The sequence below is a fragment of the Leguminivora glycinivorella genome, chromosome 11 (genome assembly GCF_023078275.1).
Source record: "Leguminivora glycinivorella isolate SPB_JAAS2020 chromosome 11, LegGlyc_1.1, whole genome shotgun sequence".
NCBI classification, from domain to species: Eukaryota; Metazoa; Arthropoda; class Insecta; order Lepidoptera; family Tortricidae; genus Leguminivora; species Leguminivora glycinivorella.
This window is the reverse complement of record NC_062981.1, coordinates 11,958,537-11,985,017: the sequence shown is the minus strand read 5'-3', so window position 1 is coordinate 11,985,017 and position 26,481 is coordinate 11,958,537. Positions and strand designations below refer to the sequence as shown.

General features: G+C 37.2%; 1 protein-coding gene across 1 annotated transcript in view; it reads left to right on the top strand.

Moving 5' to 3' along the window:
- The window catches only part of LOC125231275, a 229,675-nt gene that overhangs the window by 97,198 nt on the left and 105,996 nt on the right, over window positions 1–26,481 (top strand). The gene's annotated exons all lie outside the window — the stretch shown is intronic.

The window sequence follows — 26,481 nt, the reverse complement described above, 5'->3', positions numbered from 1 at the left end:
GCCGGAGAGCGTCGGCCGAGCTGGATTGATTTAGATTGAGCATCGGTTTAATCGCGCCGCGCGACAATGATCCGCTGCGCTAAAGTAACACGAAGAAAATGAATTTTAGACCGTTTATTGGTTTCTTGTACCATAGAGATTATTTATATTAGGTTGGTACACTACACCGTCATATTAGCGGTATTCACGTATTCATTATCGCTGAGAAACTTCATAGCCCATGTTGCATATAATGTTGATGAGAGAAAAGGGTATATAGATGAACGCATAATAATAATACAGTGAAGAAAATAGTATCATCAGGTTTTAATATTTTTATTTGTATTTTTTTATGATAAAATGGTTCTAAGTTGCCGTAATAGTTAAAGTTGCCTACTTGTGTAAACACTAAACAGCAAAGCAACCTGTATTAATTAATGACATTGACTTGGTATTCTTGGTAAGATGGTAGTTACTCTGCAAACAAAGGTAAGTAAATATTTTATTGTATGCGACAAAAGTATATCTGAAGGCTGAATGATTGAAATATTTTTCCTTCCTAAACTAATGTTCCGTAATAATCATTGCGTCGCAAATAAGTACTTTTTTTAGATTTTAAGACTTTCAGGTGGTGGTCAGGTTTGAATCGTTTTTTTTTTAATTTTTACCGTTGTATTGATAAAGACAGTAATAAAATAACTGAATAGAAATGTCCGATACGGGGTTGTGGTCCCGCGCAGCCGTGATCCAGCGCGACAAGACATGCGCTCGCGCATTCAATGCTAATCGTCCGGAAGAGTGCGATGCCGCTTTGTCTCGCTGAACACCGCTGTTTCAGCTTACGCCACCGGCAGGTCTAGTCGGAGTGACAATCGTTGACGTTGCTTGGCAATCGAAACGCAGTCTGGTTCTGTCGCGCCACTGTAGAAGAGCTAGCGAGCTAGAACAAAGCGTAAATGATTGTGACGTTGTCTAGGTGTAGGTACCCCGTAAAGTTAAACTCAGGTGGTGGCACCTGACTTCTAAAAATTTAAATTAGTTACTCGGAAAATTTTCAACCTTTAGATAACGAACCCTGCGAATTGAATTAATAAATTTAGATCATCTAAGGACTTCTTTCGTTACCTCTAAAATATGTGAGATAAAATATACGTGATCAAACTAATCAATCTAGAAGGTTAGTATTATGTGTCAGACTTTTTTAAATATAATTTTTATTTGACTCATGTTGATTTCATTTTTGAACAATAAAGCATTTTAAATATCACATTTTTCGTTTTACTTGTCTTGAACAGGACTTCAGGTATGAATTCGATATGACTACATGAAATATCGAATATCATAGACACAAGAATGTTTTAAGAGGTTTAAAGACTCTTGTTCGTCTCTTTGTTCCCAATGTACGACCAGGGCAATCGTGATTCCGATTCTATCATCAGGATTCCACATTCAATGATACTTTAGTTATAAAACGCTAAGCTTAATCGTAGGGTTGTCAATTGTCATGTATAATATTGCAGTGACTTTGTAGCGGTCGATAGCGTCTCTTAGCCTCACGCTAGCTTAAATGAAATGAAATGAAATGATTTATTGTCAGACCACAGGTAAAAAATATAAAAGATGTCAAAAATAATAATAATCGTATCTTTTCCGCAGTCTACCATTTCTGGTCAATATTTTGGGTCATGCAAAAGCATGCAATGAATTAGAATGTAGGGTTTCATAAAATTAATAGCTTAATTTTGCTGCTTGAAATAGTCATATATAAGCTATCTTGTTACAAAATCAACCATGTCTTTTAAAACCTTAATACTAAATTATTCTGAAAGTTGCCTTCGGAGATACTACTCAAGGCATACACCTACACACCAGGGCGGATGGTAAACTGTTCAACATTTCACTCTTAAAATCCAAGAGGTACCGCGAGGATTTGTATGTTGACAGTTTGCTATTTGCCGATGACACTGCCTTTGTCGCTACGTCTCCGGAGGAGCTTCAGAGTATGGTAGACACATTCAAACCTTATGTCAATTTTAAATGATATATCAATAAAGCTAGGAGTTTCGCTCTCGGATTCCGACGTTGATTCCATTCATCGCGTGCGACGTTTTGGAACCATCACTGCTTCAGCGAGTGGCGGTCCCGGGCGCGCCGGCGCCGACCGCGAGCCAGCTGTCATCGTGCGTTTTGTCCAGCGCCGCCGAAAAGATGAGCTGCTGGCGGCTATGCGCACGCGCCGGACACTCACCACAGCTGACATCGGACTGCCGGGGCCCCCACAAAACCTTTACATAAACGACCATCTAACTCGCGAAAACAAGCTACTTTTAAAAAAAGCCCGTGCAGCTAAATCTAACTTAAATTATACCTACCTTTGGGTTAGAGATTGCAAAATTTTAATGCGAAAAAATGATAAATCTAAAATATTGCATATCTCTAATGAGCATGACCTAACCAAATTGAAATGACTCATTGTCCAGATTGTTTATGTTTTTACTTTATTTCAATATCGATCCATATCATTACAAATTCGTTTTAAGTACAGTTATTTCAATATTGCACTCTTTTTAACAGTGTATATTGTGTATAATATCATATCCCAAATTACAGTTAACTGCATTTGCTCTGCTCATTATTATTTGTTTATCTCTTACAGGCGACCTGTCTTATCATTCCTATTATTCGTTACGTTTGGAAATAATTTAAATAACAATTGCCCTTCTATATACCTACCTTTATTACCACTCGTAATATTATACTACAGTTCATTAAAATATATAAACCTGTTTTGTAAACCTGTTAAATAATGGCACTTGACTTAGACATTTACTATCAGAATGTTAGGGGGTTGCGAACAAAATCGCATACTTTTCTGTCAAATGTTTTAAAAGCTGATCATGACATCATATGCCTAACGGAGACCTGGTTGACGAGCGATTTTAATGATGCTGAATACTTCTGGAACGACTATGCCGTTTACCGGCACGACCGGGCGTCGGCGCGTGGCGACGGCGCGGGGCGGGGCGGCGGCGTACTGGTGGCGGTGCGCCGCGGCCGCGGCCTGGCCGTGCGCGAGCGCTCCGACCTGCGCTCCGGCCCGCACCAGGAGGAGCTGTGGCTGAGCATCGAACGCGACGGCGCCGTCGCGCCGCCGCCGCGTGCCCGCCCGCCTACGGTTACCGGCCACCGCACTAAATTATTTATTGCCTGTTGTTATTTCCCTCACGGAAATGAACATTATGCTTCCTTGCAAACCTTTTTTGACTCTGCGTCCGATTTCATAATAAACAATCCAGACGATAGCTATATAATTCTAGGTGATTTTAATATTAGTCATGCCGTGTGGACGGCCGTCAATGGTAGCTTAGTTATAAATACAAATAATAACGCGAATGCGACCTTGCTCTCAGATTTTCTATACCTCTCGGGTTTAAAACAACTTAATGGGTGCTCAAATGTAAACAATCGCATCTTAGACTTAGTGATGAGCGATATGTCTGGTACTGTTATGCATTGTACGACACCACTAACCCCTGAGGACCCCCACCACAAATCTCTCACCATTATTATCAAGTCTCACTTTTCTTCAGCTGCAGACGATCCCCCTAGAGAAAAATTGCTTTTTTATGCGGCAAACTACGATAAAATTCGTGATGCCATCGCCTCCACTAACTGGTCACAAATGTATAATATGAATACAGAACAGGCTACCGCTTATTTTTACTCAATCTTAAACACTCTTATTAAAAAATATGTCCCTCTCAGTAAGAAAAAGTGCACTGGCCGACATCCCCCTTGGTATACCCGGGCATTAGTGAAATTAAGTCGAGAAAAGCGTAAAATGCATACAAGATGGAAAACTTACAAAAATCCTCTAGACTATTTTTCTTTCAAGTTGCTAAGAACTAGGCTGCATAAAATGGAACTAGATTGCTATAACTCATATATATCTTATGCTGAAAAAAATATTCGTAACTGTCCTAAATACTTCTGGTCTTTCATAAAATCAAAATTCTCCGCAAATAAAACCCCAGATTGTATGTACTATGGTAACCAATCATCTACTGACAGCGAAACAGTAGCAAACTTCTTTAATGATTATTTTCACTCAGTTTTTATCAAAGATACTGCACGCCCGTTCTCTCCAAGTTCTCATATAAATAATAGTCCGGTAGATCTCTCCTCTATTAACATAAATTGCACGCTTGTCCTTAAACATCTCCAACGGATCAATGTAAATAAAGGAGCCGGGCTTGATCATATTCACCCAATCTTTATATCTCGCTGCAGCAAAGAACTGGCTTCTCCTCTTACTATAATTTTTTGTAAATCGTTATCCGAGGGATGCTTCCCATCTGTTTGGAAAACGGCATTAATAACACCCATTCATAAAAGTGGAGATCGACATGACGTGACACAGTACAGACCCATATCCAAATTATGCATCTTCGGAAAGATTTTAGAGAAAATAGTAACCGCTGAATTAACAAACTGCATCATTCATATAATCTCTCCTGAACAACACGGTTTTCTTCGCGGCCGCAGTGTCGACACAAATCTCACTACTTTCACAGATTTTATCCTGAACAGTATCGACAAAGGTTATCAAGTTGACGCCGTGTATACCGATTTCTCCAAAGCTTTTGATAAAATTAACCACACCATACTACTACAGAAATTATATGATCTCGGTATACACGGTGATCTCCTCAGGTGGATCGAATCCTATATTAGAAATAGATGCCAGGCGGTGTCGCTGAGAGGCTATACTTCCAAATGCTTAACCATTGACTCAGGGGTCCCTCAAGGCTCTCACTTAGGACCACTATTATTTATTATATACGTAAACGATATGGGCTTAACATTCTCAAGTTCTAAACACTTAGTGTATGCAGACGATACCAAAATTTTCAAAATCATTAAATCTTTAAATGACTGTGTAGACATGCAACGTGATCTCGATAGCTTTGCCGCATATTGCCGTGAAAACCAATTGCTTCTTAACGCTGATAAATGCAACTGCATCACTTTCTCGCGTAAACGCAATCCCTTTCTCTATAACTATAATTTTTCTGGAAAGACTATAAATAGAGTAACGGTGGTTCGTGATCTCGGCATAATTTTGGATCCCAAACTGAATTTTAACTCACACATAGACCATATTACAGCAAAGGCATTCAAAAAATTGGGTATGATACTTAGATTATCTAAACCTTTTAAAAATCCAAACACCTTAAAAGTATTATACTTCTCTTATGTTCGTAGTATTTTAGAGTTCGGTTGCATCGTCTGGACCCCTCAATACACTGTTCACAAGAAAAGAATCGAAAGAATACAAAACAAGTTATTAAAGTCACTCAAGTTCCGTTTCAATCTAAATATCTCAGAGAACAGCGTAGACCGCCGCGGACTAGCCCCCTTAGAAAAACGTCGCCTATATATCGACCAAATGTTCCTATATAAATTATTAAATGGCCTCATTGACTCCTCCACTCTCCTCGAAAAAGTCATTTTCAAACTGCCCAGGTGCATCCCGCCTCGCCACCCCCAAACATTCCATATTAACTTCAGTAGCTCAAATTTCGCCAAAAATACTTTCTTTAGAAGAGCCTGTTATGATTATAATGTTAACTTTGAAAATCTTGATATATTCTCACTGTCATTTAGTACATATAGTAGTAGACTGTTGAACCAAATTTTTTCCCATAGTGAATAATAACGAAAAGCAAGTTACTTAATAATTCATGTTTTATAACATTGCACAATTCATACCCATAGATGTAGATTACTTCCTTAACTGTGTATTAGAATTATATCACCCTGTTCATTATGTTATTTGCGGGCAATGCCGCACAAGCCCTGTTTCGACACTTGTTATATTATTACTTGTATTTTATAGTAAATGGAACTATAGGTCTTTCTGTAATCTAAGAACTTAAACACTTTTGTATGTGACTGTTTGTTTCCTAAATAAATGAAAAAAAAAAAAAAATAAAAATAAATTCAATGCGGCGTGCAGACTCTTTTCTATGTCCATTAACGTCAAAAAGACAGTCATAATGGCTCAAGGCACAAATCGAGACCCAACCATACAGTTGGATGATCTGCCTCTGGAGGTTGTTGTAAGTTTCTGCTACCTGGGTTCAACCGTGACCAATAATCTGTCACTGGATGCAGAGATTAACATCCGTATTGGTAAGGCATCCACGATGTTTGGGAGGCTCAGTACAAGAGTATGGGACAATAAACATCTTACAGTAAACACGAAGGTGATTGTTTATCAAACATGTATTTTGTCCATACTCTTGTACGGTTCTGAAACTTGGACGTCGTATGCTAAACAGGAGAGAAAATTAAACAACTTCCATATGCGCTGTCTTCGACGCATTTTAAACATCTCATGGAAGGATCGAGTCACAAACGAGAGGGTACTTAGCATCGCACGTTTACCCAGCATCGCAGCAGTCTTAAAACAGAGACGTCTGCGGTGGTTGGGACACGTGCATAGGATGGAGCCCTCTCGTTTGCCACGTAAGACTCTCCTGAGTGAAATAGCGCACGGGAAACGACCGGTTGGGAGACCAATGCTTCGTTTCAAGGATAGTGCGAAACGAGACATGTTATCCTTCCGGATCGATCCCAGCGCTTGGGAAAAGGAGGCAGAAGACCGCGACCACTGGAGGAAAACCCTGGGCCACGGAGTTGCTGCTCACGATGAAGCATGGTTCAACCTCCTTCACACTAGGCGAAAACTGAGACACCAACGCGCTGATTTACCACCTTCGTCACCTGGCATGATATTCTCCTGCCAGTTGTGCGGCCGCGGCTGCCGCTCTCGCATCGGACTTACCAGTCATTTGCGTAAATGCCGCAATCTTACGGACGATGCTTAATACATCATATAATTGATGTCAAAGGCCCATGATGATGATGACTAAATTATCACGCTGCTTTCCGAAAAAATAAGCTTACCATTCACGACACATCAAAGTTCGTAAAAAAGATAAAAGGTCTTATATCTACATAAGTTACATATATTAATCTACATACGTTATATTAATCTACATAAGCTATATATATTTAAATAATCGGTTCAATTACGAATCCTGTGAAAGTGATAGGCAATCCGGCCACACCGCACATCTACCTATACCTTTCTACCTACTATTAAGTGGCGCTCCCGTTTTGGAAGCCAAGATCCTCTTTAGGCTGCGGAGTTGCGGACCCATAATAAAATAGATCATGTTATGCGTTAAAAAAAATATTGAGGTAACCGTTTGCCAACCCTGAGGAGGCGAGTTTGATGGCGCGATTTGCCCCTCGCAGCGCTAAACCGATCTGATAGTGCGCCGCTAATGCTCTGTCGCCTTTGCACTTCATAGCCCGCGTTCATAGTGTGATGCCTCCTTTATTATTGTAACTAGCTTTTGCCCGCGGCTTCGCTCGCGTTAGAAAGAGACAAAAAGTAGCCTATGTCACTCTCCATCCCTTCAACTATCTCCACTTAAAAAATCACGTTAATTCATCGCTCCGTTTTGTCGTGAAAGACGGACAAACAAACAGACATACACACTTTCCCATTTATAATACTAGCTTTTGCCCGCGGCTTTGCTCGCGTTAGAAGGAGATAATAAGTAGCCTATGTCACTCTCCATCCCTTCAACTATCTCCACTTAAAAAAATCACGTCAATTCGTCGCTCCGTTTTGCCGTGAAAGACGGACAAAGAAACAGACACACACACTTTCCCATTTATAATATTAGTATTGATTGTAATTCAACAACGTCTCCTTGGTTTTTAAATGTGTGTTTTCCTAATAAGTGCTCTAAAAGTCTGTAAGTCATGAACAGTCAACAACACAGCTGTGAATACAGATAAAGTGCCAAAAATAGGTTACGGTGACCGCTTTCCATCAGGCGGGCCGTATACCTGTTTGCCACCGACGTGGTATATTAAAAAAAAATGTATACATAGATAGACACCAACATGTTTTGTATACATCTTTTTGGCACACGTTTTTAGGGTTCCGTAGTCAACTAGGAACCCTTGTAGTTTCGCCATGTCTGTCTGTCTGTCCGTCCGTCCGTCCGTCCGCGGATAATCTCAGTAACCGTAAGCACTAGAAAGCTGAAATTTGGTACCAATATGTATATCAATCACGCCAACAAAGTGCAAAAATAAAAAATGGAAAAAAATGTTTTATTAGGGTATCCCCCCTACATGTAAAGTGGGGGCTGAATTTTTTTTTCATTCCAAGCCCAACGTGTGATATATTGTTGGATAGGTATTCAAAAACGAATAAGGGTTTACTAATATCGTTTTTTGATAATATCAATATTTTAGGAAATAATTGCTCCTAAAGGAAAAAAAAGTGCGTCCCCCCCCTCTAACTTTTGAACCATATGTTTAAAAAATTTGAAAAAAATCACAAAAATCTGTATGCTGATGACTTGCAACTCTATACGCAAGCGAGTATTAATGATATCGGGTGTGCAATCTCCAAAATAAACGATAATCTTAACCGCATCTCTATTTGGTCCCGTGATTTCGGAATTGCCGTTAACCCCACTAAATGCCAAGCGATTGTTTTGGGAAGCCCCCGCTTGCTTGCGTCAACAGATCTGGCTCATATTTCACCGATCCTCTTCGAGAACACGTTGATCCCTCTGTCAACACAGGTTAAAAATCTCGGTCTCATTATTGACAGTGGTTTGACATGGGAGCCTCTCGTAACAGACATTAGTAAGAAGGTGACAAACATATTACGGGCGCCTTACCGACACAAAAATTTTTTACCGGTCAGCACTAAAACGCTTCTCGTACAGTCGCTGATACTGCCAATTATTGACTACGCTGATGTATGTTGCACCAACATTACACAAGCCTCGCTGTCCAAGCTTGATCGTCTCCTAAATAACTGTATAAGATTCGTTTTTAATCTTCGCAAATATGACCATGTCTCCGCTTTTCGCCGTAAACTTAATTGGCTCCCAATTCGTGAACGTAGGTCATTGCGAATCTTGTGTGCTCTTTATTCGATCCTATTTGACCCAGCTGCGCCCAATTATCTCAGGACCAACTTTCAGTTCGTAGCGGCTCGGCCGGGTTGTGAGCTGCGTCCTTCTCGTGCGCTGAAACTGGCTGTCCTCCCTCATCGCACTGGATTCTTGTCCAACTCGTTCAGCTGTCAGGCAATTCGTCTATGGAATGCCCTCCCTCTGCCTATCAGGCAAGCTCAGAGTAAATTCTCTTTTAAAAGCAAGTTGCGTAAGCACTTATTTGCAAACATTCGAAATTAAAGTCTACTTGATGTCTCGCACTAGGTACATTTATTTATTTATGTATGTGTATTTTATTTATATATTTGTATTATACTAATATATATGTAGGTTTATTTATTGTATTTGTGTATGTTTATTTTATAATAGTAGGTATCGACTTGTATTTAATCATTACAATCTCATACAGGCTCTATAATATTGTGCACCAAACTAACTATCTCTGTTTTGCCCAATGGTTGACTGGTAGAGAATGCCTTAAGGCGTTAAGTCCGCCATTTGTACTTTTTATTGATAATTTGTGCAATAAAGTTTAAATAAATAAATAAATAAAAAAGTAGAACTTTATAAAGACTTTCTAGGAAAATTGTTTTGAACTTGATAGGTTCAGTAGTTTTTGAGAAAAATACGGAAAACTACGGAACCCTACACTGAGCGTGGCCCGACACGCTCTTGGCCGGTTTTTCAATAGGTACATAAAAAAAAGAATAAGTATTAATTTCTGTATCAGTAGGTAGGTTACTTTGTTGTCGAGTTATACTCGTTCACACCCTAGTAGGTACAGTTAAAAAGTAAAAATTAGATTATGATTAAAAATAAATAAGTAATTATTACCACAATTATAGCAACAACTTGGACCTAACTAAATCCACAAGCTACTTAAATTTTTAACTGCGCATCTAGATACTCACCAAATTAAAGGTAGATTTCCACAGTTAAGAACATATCAGTCGTATTTTAATCTGATAAGCTCAAATAACCCCATATACTTAATCCTCTCTTAGGCTGCTACTATCAGTAACTATTACTTTTAAATGTGTTACGAAGTATTTTTAAATTAAAGGAAAAATGGAAAATTTCACACCTTGATTGCCGGTCCAGGCGCTCTGACCAACTGAGCCACCATGGACGTGTTACGACGATCCAAAGTATTATAATTTTAGAACAAAACGGGACTTAATCGCGTAAACACTTACATTTATATTTGGCCCGACGTTTCTAAAATTATGAGTGCAAATCGTGTTAGTCTAAACCAAAGAATTATAACTTATAACTCAACCATTTTAGCCCTCGATAAGTATTAATTTAAAGTATTTGCAAAGAAGCTCATAAACGGATGGGATTTGTTAAGCGTCAGAGCAAGCACTTTACAAATAGACGAGCTCTTGACCTGCTTTATATTTCATATATCAGAAGTAAAGTTGACTGTAATGCCATTGTATGGAATCCGTATGAGGATAAACATATTTTAAATGTCGAAAAAATACAAAAATCTTTCGCAAGATACTTATTTCAGAAAATGTATTTTTACTATCCGTATTTGTATCCAACTCCGTACGTGTTGGGTATGGTGGGATACCAGACGCTCGAAGCTCGTAGGAGTATCACCTTGGTTCGTTTCTTTGTTGGTTTAATACGAGGCCAGACGAATAGCAGTTTCCTCTTAGCGCAAGTATCCTTAAATGTTCCACCTGTTTCAAGACACAATCTCCGTCCTCGTAAACTCCCCTTACTCAACATTCCGAACACCTGTACTAAGTCCAATTCCCTCTCGCCTCTCTACCGAGCTCTAATGCTCATTAATAGTATATTGGACCAGGACGACTCATTAGACTTATTTTCAACTCCTGAACCGAGATTTTTAGCCACAGCCGGGCGTTACCTCGAGGCCATAGTCGCCCCGAGCACGATTAGTACTGCTTAATAGCGAATATTATTTAAATTGAATTATTAATGTTTTATTTAAATTATGACTGTTTTGTTAATTAACTATTTTTATTCGTATGTTCCTATGTGTCATGATTGGTGTATACTGTAAGTGACATTGTATTAATAAATAAATGAAATAAATGAAATAAATAAATAAATGTACAAAGTCATTATTATCATCATCCTCCTTGCATAATCCCGGCATTTGCCACGGCTCATGAGAGCCTGGGGTCCGCTTCGACAACGAATCCCAAGATTTGGCCTAGGCACTAGTTTCACGAAAGCGACTGCCATCTGACCTTCCAACCCGAAGGGTAACTAGACCTTATTGGAATTAGTCCGATTTCCTCACGATGTTTTCCTTCATCGAAAAGCGACTGGCAAATATCAAATGACATTTCGCACATAGGTTCCGAAAAATTAATTGGTGCGAGCCGGGGTTGGAATTGGAACCCGCGACTTCCGGAACGAAAGTCGCATGCACCTACTGCTAGGCTACGAGTGCTTTAAATGTACAAAGTATCATGTAAAATAGCTGCAAAGGTCATAATTTCTCTCGGACCATGAGCACATCACCTTTGCCTCGCACATTGGCATTGGCATGTACAAATCGAGCCACTTTACTCCAACCAATATGCATATTGAAACGCGTGACAAATGTCGCACTGAACATTTTAAATTGCCACTAAATGCATACACAATATCTTATACTTAGCGATACCATTTGTAAACTCTGTTGCGGAAGTTTTTTTTAGGCATGAATTTGATAGGCCAGCATATATTAACATTTACGGGTCCCTTTGAAGCTGTCTGTCAATTTGACGGATTAAACGTGAACTGACGTATATGAATGGGTATGATGTGATTTTAGATTTTTTTCTAGTAGGTATATTTATGTGTTATGAAATATTAGTGAGCCGGCACGGCAGGTACAATAATAGCTATAAAAACTCTAAATACGAAGGGAAGTAAAGAACTAAGTTGTATTTGTAAGAATTTTTTATTTACTATTTTTATAAGAATACAATACATCTTTACTTAATGTTATTTCCTGTTAGAACTAAAACTTATAAGGAGCCAATATTCTTCGTTATTTATATTATAATAATCCGCTGCGTCGTCGATAAATCCAACCGCCCAGTTCTCACATAGTCTTACATAAATGTAGTCTTAAGTCTAGTTCTCATATACCTACTTAATATAACTTAATAAAAGCTCATTGCAACGTGAAACATGATTATTCAACATTTTCATCAGAGGTCATAGTGCCGGTCCGTACTACACGAACGGCGTGTATGCTTCATGTCAGTGTCGCAACGTGTCCATTTCAACTCTACAACTTCTATAAATTGTGCAATCGTTTTGGAGATTCCACTCGTTTGAGTTTTCCGACTGGCAACATTAATAACAGAACCAGAAGTAACTGTTACCTCGTGTTTAATCGTAAAAGTTAAACTCACGACGATTATTTTTAAAAGCTTTATCTAAAATAGAATTGAGTAGCCACTAGCCAGTTTAAACCGAAGTGTAAAAAATATATGCATTTTATGGTTGCGATATAACAAAGATTTATTCGGTTTCAATTGATAAAAATGTTTCTGATTACGTAATGTAGACACTTGCAGTTAACAGATAAGCGTTATCGGTTTAAATCGGTCTCTTATCTGTATCTATAACTGGGTTTTAATGTAACTTCCGAATTCGGTCAACACTCGAACACTGATATTACTTAATATTTTGACAAGAAATGTTCTGATAAAGCTTGGTTGGGTCAATATACCGTAATTTTTAACAAGCGATCGATTCTGATGTAATGTCTAAATCGCGGCCGCGTTTCTTATCGCGCCAATGCCTTTGTTTATTTTAAGCGGAAAACATTACAACTGGCAAATAAAACGTAATAAGCCAACAGCAAAAGTGAAACCGCCTTTACATAAACAGTAAGAAGTTGGTCTATTTGTACAGGATATAAAAAATCCAAAAAGCAGAATAGTCTGAACGTGGCGGCACATCTCGGTAAGTGTGAATAGTTATCATTGCGCGTGCGCGCGGAATGCTAAACGCCGTGGCTAGATGCCGCCTGAAGAGACATTCCTCATTGTCTATGTGCGACTCGGCGACAGGGTTGTCAGCCGTACGATATAAGTACATATATACAGTCAATAAAGGTCTGTATGCATATTTTTGGCAATTTGTCTGTATTGAGCTGTGTTGTTGACTGTACGATAATAATAATTTTACTTACTTGGTACCACTTACTTAAATCCAAATCTTAAATCTCTCTCTCTCTAATTTGTGTGATATATAGCTCATTTGTATGTACTGAATTTAACGATTTACGCTTTTACACTTTCGTATGATAACTTTTTAATCGGTGCGATAATTTGAGTCTCACATGGCAACCCTGTTCCGCGGCTATTAGTAAAGATAAGTGAGGTTTACACGGTCGAAATGCCAGGCTGTTCGCGGCATTGTCGAACTATTTATAGTTGGGCTTGGTTAAAAGTGTTAAAACGACTCTGGGGATTTATAAGTGCTAATAAAATAATGCCCTGTTCGATAGTTACCCACCTAATACTTACGAGTATATGTTGTATATTTACGTATCATTCTCGTTTTAAGTCTTAGATAAATATAAACATTTTGTAACTATATTCCGAATAATATGACCATGAAATTTAAGAATTCATCAGTATGGAACATCAATATCGAAAGAATGTAATTATGCACAATTACACATGATAGATAAAATCCTGGCCCTCGAATTATATCCATATATAATATCCAATTTCATCTAAATTCTTTCAGCGGTTTCATAGTAAAAAATCGACAGACAAAGTTACATAATCTTTGTCCTGTAGCAACGACGTAATACGATTATCTACACACATACGACTATGTATTCAAATGTAGGTATTGTCTGGTGCAAATTACCTCTGTTTGCCTTGGAAACTCACCTCACTGAGGACATCGCATCAGAAAACGACGCGAGGCTATTCTGGGCACCTATAAATAGGGGTTATATTGTTGTTATTCCGAAAGCTTATACGAGAGCATTGCATTTAACTTGCACCCATGCACCTAGCATATCTACTGGTACTGTCAAGTGTACAAGAAAAAAAACCGAGTGCCTGAAAATTATTCAAAAATAAATCCGGTAGCTCTTATGTCGGCGAATTGAGAACTATGGGACATATTTATAGTCAACATTATAATATAAATTTAAAATTAGAAATTAAACTTACAGTTCCATGTACCTAGTTTAAATAAAGTTAATTAATTAAGTACAACATTTATTCATAATAAGATTAATAAGTTATTAAGATTTGAATATATTTTTTTTTACATTTTTACATTAAACAGGCACTGACTTTGTAAGCAACAGGAATTCCCCGTAGGTGTAGAGCGTTATAAAAGTCAGTTTGATTTTGCGTTTTTATAAAATTATATGTCCCCTTGTTTCCATCTGCCTTTAAACATCATATAAAACACTTAAATTACACAACTTGAGGCATAAATCTACCGCAAGGCTCTTTGTTTTTTTTTTAACATATAAAAAGGATCTTGGTCATTCTGGTCTCCGACACAAGAGATCGCGTCACTTCACGCCACTTCACGTCAGTAGAAGGTTACCAAAATTCAGGTGGAATTTTTTATCGCGCCTAACTGCTGTATTAGTCCAAATCGAAAACAGTAATTTTTTTTGTAAATTCACTAATCGTAAAGTTATTAAGTTGATGCGAGTACTGGATTGTTTGAGGCAAATGCTCTCAGCAACAATAACAACAGGCCTCTAGCTATCGTTTAATCGCGTTTAACTCGTTTTGACGGCTGTTCTGCGCCATAAACTTAATAAAATGATATCGCACTGAAAGACGACAATGATGCTGATATCTGCATTTAAGTATACTTAATATTATCAAAATTGAATAAAAACGATTATCGTCGGTGTCTGCTCAAGAGGATGGATCCATTAGATCTTATTTTATGATGTTGATTCTCGTTCCAAGTCTTCCAACGTAGTTCTTTTTCCGTCCCTATTTACAGTACTTTATATTAAAGCACATTGTAATTATGGACATGTATCTAAGTAATAAAGTAGTCAGTACACATAGCTGGCTTACCGATAAGGGCATTAATAGTTATTGCGAAAACTGCAAGGGAAGGAAATGTTTTGAACAAAGAGCTTTTAATCACGTTAATTGGTCAATTGCGGATGTTTTAAAATCTAAAACTAGCTAGAGTCTCCACCAGGATTTTTCGACGTTTTTGAATACGTTCCTCGATAGCGTAAATATAACGGAAAATTAGTGTCATTTTTGGTTCTAGAAATAACCGTTTGGGGCCGCTTTAGTTCTCTTTATTTGCGCAGTGAATGTCATTTTCCGCGATGTTGAAGTAAACAGTTAACTCTAAGTAGAGTAGGGCCATTATTTTCAAAGTTGTCCACCCCACTTTTTTTTGATTTGGAAATTTTTAAGAGGGCTCTTTCAATCCTTATAGGAGAAAAAAACGTGTCCCAGGGTTTTTCCCCATTCCGTTACCATTTTTTCATACATTTTGCATGGCGGTAACGGAATGGAAGGTTTGAAAAATGTATGGAAATCTTGGGACATTTTTTTGTCCTATCAGGATCGAAAAAAATACCCATGTTACAAAAAAACGTGGGGTAGGGCCCAGTAACGTCATCTAAACCATCAACAAGTCACGGTAGATTTCCATTTTGTTCTTTCTCTCAATTTACACGTAACAGACCTATGTATTAAAATATATAACGTAACTATTCCCAGAAAGTTTCATTAGAGCCAATGACGAATAGTGCAGATCTGGCCTTCTAGTCAAGAGTGCAATCGTTGACGCTCCATGGGAATCTAAATTCAGTCTTGCTCTGTCGAGCCACTACATAAGAGCGATAGGGAGAGTACGCTACGAAGCGTAAGTGATTAGGACGTTGGCTAGATACCCTGATAATACTTGTACTCTCACCACATCCGACCGGACGTTCCTGGCATTGTCCAATGAGAAACTGATAGTAAATTGCCGTAAAATATAGCGTAGCACTTGATACAAGCCAATTTATTCCTTAAATGTACGGTCACTTAATGGTGTAAATGGTGTTAGTGCTTATTCTCATTAGTTGCAAGGACGTCCTTGGTGATAAAATCGGAAGCAATTTTCTTTCATTCATAGCCATACCTTATCTGTCTTACTATCATTAGTCATGCTTGTGACGTTTTGAAGTAAAAGGTACTAACATTGTCGCTTACGATAAGGACGTGCTCGTATTTTTATACGAGTAACCTGTTAAAGCTTCCTGTGTACAGTCAACGGCAATAACATCGTACAAAAAGAAGGCTGCATAAATATCTGACACGCACTTATGGCTTTGGAAATAAGATTGTGTCAGATAGTTTTGCGGCCTTCTTTTTAACCCCCGACGCAAAAACGACGGGGTGTTATAAGTTTGACGTGTCTGTCTGTCTGTCCGTCTGTCTGTCTGTCTGTCTGTATGTCTGTCTGTATGTCTGTCTGTCTGTCTGTTTGTCTGTCTGTGTGTGTGTCTGTCTGTGGCATCGTAGCTCCTGAACGGATGAACCGATTTCGATTTAGTTTTTTTTATTTGAAAGCTGTGTTAGTCTGGAGTGTTCTTAGCCATGTTTCATGAAAATCGGTCCACTAGGTCGCGGTCGGGGGTTTTTTCAAAATTTTAATTTTGTGGTTAGGTTATTGTGCGATGTTATTGCCGTTGACGTACCTTTTTCTTCGAGACTACACATTTTTCGTCAATGAGCGTCGCTCAATAGGTGTGATAATTTTCAATTTTAAACTATTAAAGTGTATTCGTAGGTAATAAATAATATATATCAAAATAAACACCATGTAAATTGTAAAAGCACTAAGTATTTAACAATCGAATAAAGTATTACTAAGTGTCATTATAAACATTAGAAATGTGAAGTTACGATCTGGTGTCCACTGAGGAGTTACGAAGTTACGGGTATAAAATAAGAGAAAAGGAGACGACCGGTTCTACATACAAACGTTGTTTCCTTTTCCTGCCTGAATACAATACAATGGGAAGTAATTAAATGATCAGCCGTTTTTAAAACTGATTCGCAAAAAAAATAGCTTTAATAGCTAATCATTTGGTCAGCATACAAAAATTTTGCTGGCTATAAATAATAAAAATGGATCTACAACTCTTGATCAGCAAAAAAATCATAAACGGACAACGTTATAACCAATATCGATCTGCTTTTGTTATAATTTATCTGCTTAATAAATGGTTGAGCTGCAAAATAATTAGTTGGTCAGCAACATTTAAAAATTGGTGGGCAGAAAAAACATGGCCGTGAGCAGTTTAATTGAAAGGTATGCCTATTAAGGCATTGGTAATCTAATATAATAAAGTTGGTGGCGTTTGATTTGAAAAATCGGCAAAGTTGTAACCGGAGTGAAATTAGTCCACGTCACACGAGCAGCCAATCGTGTGCGTGCATTTCATTCTAAGATTATTGTTGTTTACGTTACGTGTTTGTTAGTGATTTTTATTTTGTTTTGGTACTTTTAAAGGTGTTATTGGTGTAAAGATTTATTGTTATTGTTAAAATAAAAAACAATATCCCGAAGTTAGTACTGAAATAAATAAAATAGAATTAAAAAAATTAAAATAAATTTGCCGATCAGGAAAAGATAAGTTAGGCTGGTAAAAGGTAAATTTGCTGATCAACTGATTTTTTAGCGAACCAATGTTAGCGGATCAGTTCAATTGTAATCCAAACTGAAATAAATCGCTTACCCGCAGGTTGCTTAAAGAAATCTGATTTAAGGCTGATAGCTTACTGCCGCTTAAGTAATCAAACTGTCAACCAAAAATTTTTTGAGTAGCTCAGTATGACATTAATTGTGAACTAGTTTAAAAATACTTTCTGACCTTCAGTTGCTAACCAACTGTTCAATTTTGCTGACCAAATATATATTTTTGCTTACCAAAAAAGGAATATTCTGCAGATCGATTAAATGACACCCCAATACAATGCTCTTTTTCTACTCCAGCACTTAAATCTGTCAATTAGATTATTGTCAGCGGTATCCAACTTAACTTCATTTGAGTAACGATAAGAAAGTCTTTTTGTCTATATACATATATAATTATACACACGAACATAGTGGACCGATTTTCATGAAACATGGCTAAGAACACTCCCGAAAAAAAAAAACTAAATCATATTCATATATTCATATTATTTATTTACAATATTACATGTCATTCTTACATTTTAATTTCAGTAGAATACTATAATTATTATATAATTATACATTGGTACAAGAAATTACAATAAAATAAGATAAAAACAATTGTTGTCACTTACCTAAAGCTTAAAACTTAGAAATTCTAAATCGGTTCATCCGTTCGGGAGCTACGATGCCACAGACAGACACACACACACACACAGAGACAGACAGACAGACATACAGATACGTCAAACTTGTTTTAAAACCCCGTCGTTTTTGCGTCGGGGGTTAAAAATCAGCGCCCGGCTTGCCGGGGCAATTATGCTGAGTGGGCTCCTATTTTAGCATCTAAGATTGTGTTGTATGTATCTCTGTTACATTAGTCCAATTTGATGTTCTATTCTACGTTTGTATGAAGAAGCGGCCGTCCCTTTTCCTCTTAAATTATGAAACAGAAGCGAACCGCCGCGTGTTCAAAATCTTCTAATACAATGCGTTTATCACATAGTTTTATTGGCTCATAGTCGAGTCACAAAACTCATTTGCTTTGGCTTTGATATATTTAAATTTTCTTGTTATTTCAAAAGCGGCGACAGTGGCGAGGAAAATTCAATTTCTGTTAAGATGATGTGGAATTTGTTAATTTAAAATTAAGCCACTTTATGAACGAGTAAAGCTACCGAGTTTTAGAAGTTTCGTAATAGGTACCTATGCATAATTTCAGATATTCTGTACACGGTTTTAATTTATACAAAATGTTCAAATAACTCAATAAATAAAGTAGTATGTATAATTACGATAAAATCTAGTCTTACATGACGTACCTACATACTAACATTTCTTGATAAAATCTTTCAAGTTTATTACAAGCTAGCTTTTGCCCGTGGCTTAGCTTCAGAAAGATACAAAAAGTACTCTCCATCCCTTCAACTACTCGTATCTCCACTAAAATAATTTTTAAGAAAAAAAAACCGCCTTCCTTTGGGGTTCTGGTGATAAATACTTTCAAATGTTGGATTATGTTATCAATTAATTACACAGTACGTAGTAGGTACCTACTTAAATTCTTCTCTATGTTGAACTTGAATGCAGTCTGACGTTGTGGCTGACTCTAATTAGAAATCTAAGAATTTAAACCCTCCATATCATCTCATTAAGTTTAATTAATCGATCTTAACTTTGTACCTTTCTTACCTAACATCATTTACCGAAGAATTTCCATATCTATCTGCATCAGGTCTTTTATGTAGGGCATCAAATGTTTTTATTCGCATTTCCAAGTTATTTTCAACACTTGCTGACCACTGATAACTGATCATCACTGACGAACCACTGTATTTGGAACGCTATTCTGTATTTTTTTACTGATCGCTAGGTTCGACTTGAGCTGGTTCATTTGAAGCTGGTCTAAGTGTGTGTTGGTAATAGATGAACCAAAGGGCTTACTGCGAACCACATTCGACGTGTTGCCTCTCTGCTGCACTTGTAAATTCGTACGAAAGTGAGACAGGGAACGAAAGACATCGAACGTGGTCCGCAATAAGCTCTCAGGGGCCGGTGACATGTGTGACTGTGCGTGTGTGCCGCGTCAGGAAACTGCTAGATTTGCGGCTGGCGGCTAGATTTGCGATGATATGCTGAACCTAAGTAAAAATAAACGAAACTTAACCGGCCTTATAAGGCTCAAGCATGCTGAATATTTTATTACCTGTATTAGCTTACTGTGTGTTGTCTTACGTAATAATTAAGTTAAAAATTAAGTAGGTACATAAATATTCAAAGTAAAATTATCCTCCCTACCGTATAATAGGTATAAGTTACAGCGGCTATCAAAATAGATGGTCAGATTCTTTAGGCTTCCCACTTTCAAAATCTCTAAGTTATGTAACTGAATGATGAGCTTAAATTATACTTACCTACATATGTCCACGGTTTAGTACCATAAACAAAATTGCAAGATTTGCAAGTTTATATTGGAAATTAGAAAATTAAATAAGTTTTTTGCAAAATTTTCATTTTTGGCACAAGCTTTTATCGCCGACTGTACCTTTCTTTCAACAATCATTTACTGCTCTCCGAGACGTTTTAAAAACCTCTTAACAGAGTTCCTATAACCACCATTCTGCTCCATCATCAGATCAGCTATTATATCAGATCAGATAATATTGCATTGTCACGCGATTTACATATGTGTGCAAAATTTCAGCTCAATCGGAAACCGGGAATTGGGTCAAATTTAGCTTCTATCGCTACGTACTACCAAAAAGGATAGAGTATTAAAGAGAGTTACTGTCAAAGTAAAATGTGTAATCACAGTGCATAGACTGCCATCTCTCGATACAGGCTCAAAACTTTTGAACCTCAGTTTTGACAATTTGGCCCATATTCTTAGCTTGATATGTTTTAAAATGACAAATATTAATATTAGCGCCATCTAGCCGAGCGTACCCCAAAGGTGTATCGCCATCTAGCTCACCGTACCTTTTTCTGTATGGTTTTGGGGTACGTTTTTTTCTTAGACTTTATCTGTCTATACGAAGTTATATACTTAGGTCTTTAGTACTACTAACAAGGCAAGTACGGGCAACGACAGGCCATCTTAGGTGCCGATACGGCCGATACCTTTATTGGATAAATTGAAAAAAATAGAGCTAGCTAAATTGGCGGAAACATCATATAAGTAGCATGTAAGAATTGTGAAGTAAGTACTTACCTAAATATCTGAACTATAATTATTGAAAAAGCCGTTTTCTTCAAATTTGGAAATTTCATGCCTCTTGCATGAGAGTCCATAATTATTATCTATCACACAAGAAGTTAAGAATCGCATTAAATTTTATTAGATCGCTTTTAATGCCATTACGTTTTTCGTCACGCGCGTTATGAAATCTCACATCTAAATTGTTATACTTACGCCTGAATAAAAACTAAAATGTTTTCTTTTAAAACTTTCAGCAATAAATTAACGTTTACAATGATGATTAAGATCGTAAATGTGATAAATGAGTTTAAAAAAATAAATACCTACCTATTCTTGTTTTGTTTTAGGATTTATTATTTATTCGATGCGTTGAACTGTTGAATTATTTTATGACACACCTTGTGGTCTACAAGTATTCTGGACCCTAGGTGTCGATTTTTTAATTTCGATCGCCCGATTTCGTGAATTTCATTAAATTTTAAATTATGCTATGAATGATGAATGCTCAGTGAAATTAAATTTTAATACTCTGTCTATCCATGTATCATTGCATGTAATTTTTATTTGTGAATGTGTGTAATTGTATACTGTACCTATGGACTAAGATTGTCTGCAATAAATGATTTATTATTAAATAATGTCGCCAATCATCATCTCCATGCGTCCCGGCATTTGGGAGCATATCTCATGGGAGCCTAGAGTTCCGCTTTGACAAATAATGTCTCCAATATTAACTATTAAATCCTATTTACTTATAGAATTGTACTACTCAATAGATTTCCTATTTCATTTCAAACAGCATTTCGCCGTTTTCCACATAAATATTTTGAGTGTTGAAACTGTGCGCTTGAAATTTAAAAAAAAACCGGCCAAGAGCGTGTCGGGCCACGCTCAGTGTAGGGTTCCGTAGTTTTTCGTATTTTTCTCAAAAACTACTAAACCCATCAAGTTCAAAACAATTTTCCTAGAAAGTCTTTATAAAGTTCTACTTTTGTGATTTTTTTCATATTTTTTAAACATATGGTTCAAAAGTTAGAGGGGGGGGGACGCACTTTTTTTTCCTTTAGGAGCGATTATTTCCGAAAATATTAATATCATCAAAAAACGATCTTAGTAAACCCTTATTCATTTTTCAATACCTATCCAACAATATATCACACGTTGGGGTTGGAATTTAAAAAAATATCAGCCCCCACTTTACATGTAGGGGGGGTACCCTAATAAAACATTTTTTTCCATTTTTTATTTTTGCACTTTGTTGGCGTGATTGATGTACATATTGGTACCAAATTTCAGCTTTCTAGTGCTAACGGTTACTGAGATTATCCGCGGACGGACGGACGGACGGACGGACGGACAGACAGACATGGCGAAACTATAAGGGTTCCTAGTTGACTACGGAACCCTAAAAATCAGCTCCCAACCTTTACTACATAATAACTGTAATTAAAGTTAACCACAATAAGTACCTACATTGAAATTTGTATTTTACCCTTTAGGTGTAGGTAGTTATAACACAAGATTCTATATTCCAAAAGGCGCGCTAAGTTAATGCATAATGTTTATAGTCCCATGAAAATCACATAAACTTGATAGAAAGGAATCGTCTGAGAATAGATTTATTTTATGAGCTTCGGAATGGCTATGTAAAAGTACGCAAGCTCGCTCGCCCAATTCAACTCGTGTAAAACGTGCTGTATCCATAAACACGAAACATGGACGGGTGTTTAAGACGCTACAGGACCGAAAATGCTAAAATTGAAAGGGGGCCTTTCAATTTGGGAATTTTAGTTAAATAATACTAGTGTTATTAACTAGTTTATCGAAAAAAATTATCCCTTCAGAACAACTCAGTTAAAAGATATTGCGACAAAATCTTTATAATCGAGGTTCCGCTCGTCGACTGTTTCCTCCTTCAAAACTTAATCAATCGTAAGTATCGTAACAAAATTTGATAATCTGAATAACAATGAAAGTATCTGTGTCGAGCAGTTTAGTTTTCTTGGCTAATCAATAAGGCCGTTTTTAGAAATTGTTGATGGGCTCTAGCGTCTTTAAAAATAAGAAAATCAAAAATATCAAAACGGTCCGACACAGATAAAAATAATAATAATCTGTGTTGAAAACATCAGTGCTCTATCTTCAAAAACCAAGGAGGAAATGGTCGAGAGCGTTTGTATGGAGAATTGACCGCTCCTGTATCGTCTTAAAGTTTCTAGAATATAATCAATTTTTTTACTAAATACATTACTGTTCATTAAAGTAAAACTAAAATTCGAAAGCTACACATAAGATATTTATTATTGTATGAAAGCGGTTTTATAATGTCAATTAAAGAGATAACTTGGGGTTATTAAAGGGCGTTATTAGACGTCGCTTGCGTTTAAATAGTTGTCGGAGCCGGCGTTGGAGCCCTAATGGCGAACCTCGAAGTAACGGAACACTTGTTGATAAACTTTTCGTCGAGGAGGCAATAAATGCATTTATAGCGCCCCCTTTACGGCCGACGGCTGTGGTTGGCATTAAACAGCGGGTTGTAATACGACAACTGAAATGTCTCTTGTCTAGGCACGAGTGTGAGCTCTGACAATTATTGTTATATTGTTTAGTACTTCCTTAACTTTTAAATTATAGGTTTTTTGATAATTTTTTACTTTTCGTCGAGGAGGCAATAAATGCATTTATAGCGCCCCCTTTACGGCCGACGGCTGTGGTTGGCATTAAACAGCGGGTTGTAATGCGACAACTGAAATGTCTCTTGTCTAGGCACGAGTGTGAGCTCTGACAATTATTGTTATATTGTTTAGTACTTCCTTAACAACTTTTGAATGAGTAGAAAATCTTGGTCGTAGAAGGCAACTTTTTAAGAGATATCGAAATTTTAACTACACAGGTCGGCGATTTTTGTAGTTAATTTTTGAACCTTTTTGATATTAACCTAACTATATGTTAATTATAATAATAACATACCTACTATAATATACATACGATATCTATGTAATAGATACCTAACATAATTTTAAAGTCAGCCAATATTTAAAAAATAAATTTTAAATATATGTTTGATCTAACGTCATTACGTCAGTGCCTAGGATTTGGAATCCAACCCACTTTTAAAATTAAGATAAAAATACTCACTAGGTTGATGATGTTTTGCTATTATAAAATTGATAAAGTAGAAATAAGGCTATAAAATTTAATGTTTAGAGCATATTTATTTTTTATTTGCATGTAAATGAGATAAGATAATTAAGTTATTTACATAGAAATTCTCAGAACATCCGCGTTAACTTGTTCCTTCGTTTCCTAACCCAGAACGGGACCATTTCAGATGTGTGCCATACAAATGCAGTAGCTTTTACTTGTAGCGGAGTCCTAGAAGTGTGACTCGTGAAGCGTGGTATTAGCAATTAGTGTAGCCAATATAGCTGGCTCCGGTGCGTGTGCAGCGCAGCCCGTGCCCCTCCCAGTTCTGCTTTCTACACGCGCGATTTCACTGGCACCGGCGCCGAGCTGCTTTTTGTACCACACGCGATTTTTCACAAATACCTGCCACTGCTAGCCAGCCACCTGTTACGTAGCTGACAAATCAACTCTTACGAAATACTTGCAATAATATTGTATATACGCACACAATAGTAGCGTTCAGTAGTCTTTGTAAGATAAGATTATAAATGGTGGCGCGGGGCTCACAATAGAATTCTTTGCGCCCTGCACGCGCCAGCTTTATCAGGCTCTCGCTCAGGCTTTCTTTACCGGCGCCCGCCGGTGACTCACTACTGACTAACTTATTACGTATTCATGCTTGTCTCACTCATTTTAGGGCTATTAAATTCTTCAGTGGTCTATAACACGTGCATTTTGTCGCGAGTTTCGACATTGTGAAATATTACAATGCTCGGGCGAGGTGAGGCGAAACACATTCCCATAGAAGCGTGAATGCTAGTTCGAAGGTCTCGGAGCTGGTTGTGGAAGCGAGCAGTCACGGCATGAGGACGTCGTCAAAACGCGCCATTCTACCGACTAAATGCGATTAAGCAACAACAATGTATGCGCCTAGTACATTTTTACTCCCTTTCTCTTTTAGCAGACCATGGTAGAGGGAGGGGTCTTGATGAACGCGATGCATTTATAATACCCGGATCGTAGTAACATAGAACTTGAAATTTATTCAATCTTGTTTATCTTCTGATTAGCATAAGCTATCTCGTGCTCAAGTTCGTCGCATTGAAATCGGCCAAAGGTTTCCCTTTTATCGATAGCCATCGAAATCAACAACCGTCATTTGTCAGAAAGCTCTAAATCGGTTATATATGCATGCATTTTATTTGTAAAATAGTTTTTAACGCTCGTGACATAAATTGATAGCTGTTTATTATGCTTTTTGTGTACTTTGAATTCATCATTGTAAAGACTGGAAGAATGTCAATGTGTGTTTTTTATAATTTAACGCTGTTTGAGTACAGTTTCATGTTGACAGATGCTAGATGTGTACATTTGAAAAAAAAAAACCGTTCTCTTAGATACTTTTATTTAATATTTTACCTTACTACCAGCCAACTTTTCAGATTTAAAACTTTAGATATTCATTGTTTTAAAAGTTACATATAAAAATATAAATAAACTTTCACATTTAGGTATGTCGTTTATTACCTTTGATACAAATTTAAATAAATGATAAATCCGGTTAACTCCTAAATATGTCGCGCTGTAATGGAGTAATGGAAAGTTTGGATAACAATGCAATGTAAATAAATACATTACCTTTGTTGTGCCGCAAAGTAGAGTAAAGAAGAGATTAAGTATACTTACCATAATCTTATCGGCTATTTCTTGAAAATGAAACTGTTGTGTTCATTTGTGTTTTGATGAAACGAAGTGTACCTATTGATCTAGGCTAAGTTAGTCTGAATCATGATTTAGGTATATTTTTTGTCAAAAGGTAAATCATTTGACCACAATCTCATCCGATTGATGGCAAGATAGTGCCGAAGTAGGACTTAAGATATACAAGTTGTAGCGTACTATAGTCACAGTACTATAGTCCATACTAATATTATAAATGAAAAAGTCTGTGTGTCTGTTTGTTTGTCCGTCTTTCACGGCAAAAGGGAGCGACGAATTAACGTAACTTTCTAAGAGGAGATAGTTGAAGGGATGGAGAGTGACATAGGCTACTTTTTATTTCTTTTTAACTCCCCACTTCCCTAAAATGGAAGGTGTATGGAGCATTCCTCAATTTCCAAATTTAACGAAGCCGCGGGCAAAGGCTAGTAGATAATAGTTTGACGACCGATCTGGCCTAGCGTGTAGTGACCCACCCTGCCTGCTACGCCGCGGTCCCGGGTTCGAATCCCTTCATGTTCCTGAGTCATGGATGTTTTCTATGTATATAAGTATTTGTATATATTATATATATGTATATCGTTGTCTGAGTACCTGCAACCCAAGCTTTCTTGAGCTTACCGTGGGACTCAGTCAATCTGTGTAAGAATGTCCTATAATATTTATTTATTTATTCAATAGTGCCTAATAGGCCTGTTGCATGATACAAGGATATTGTGTCTTTACACATTG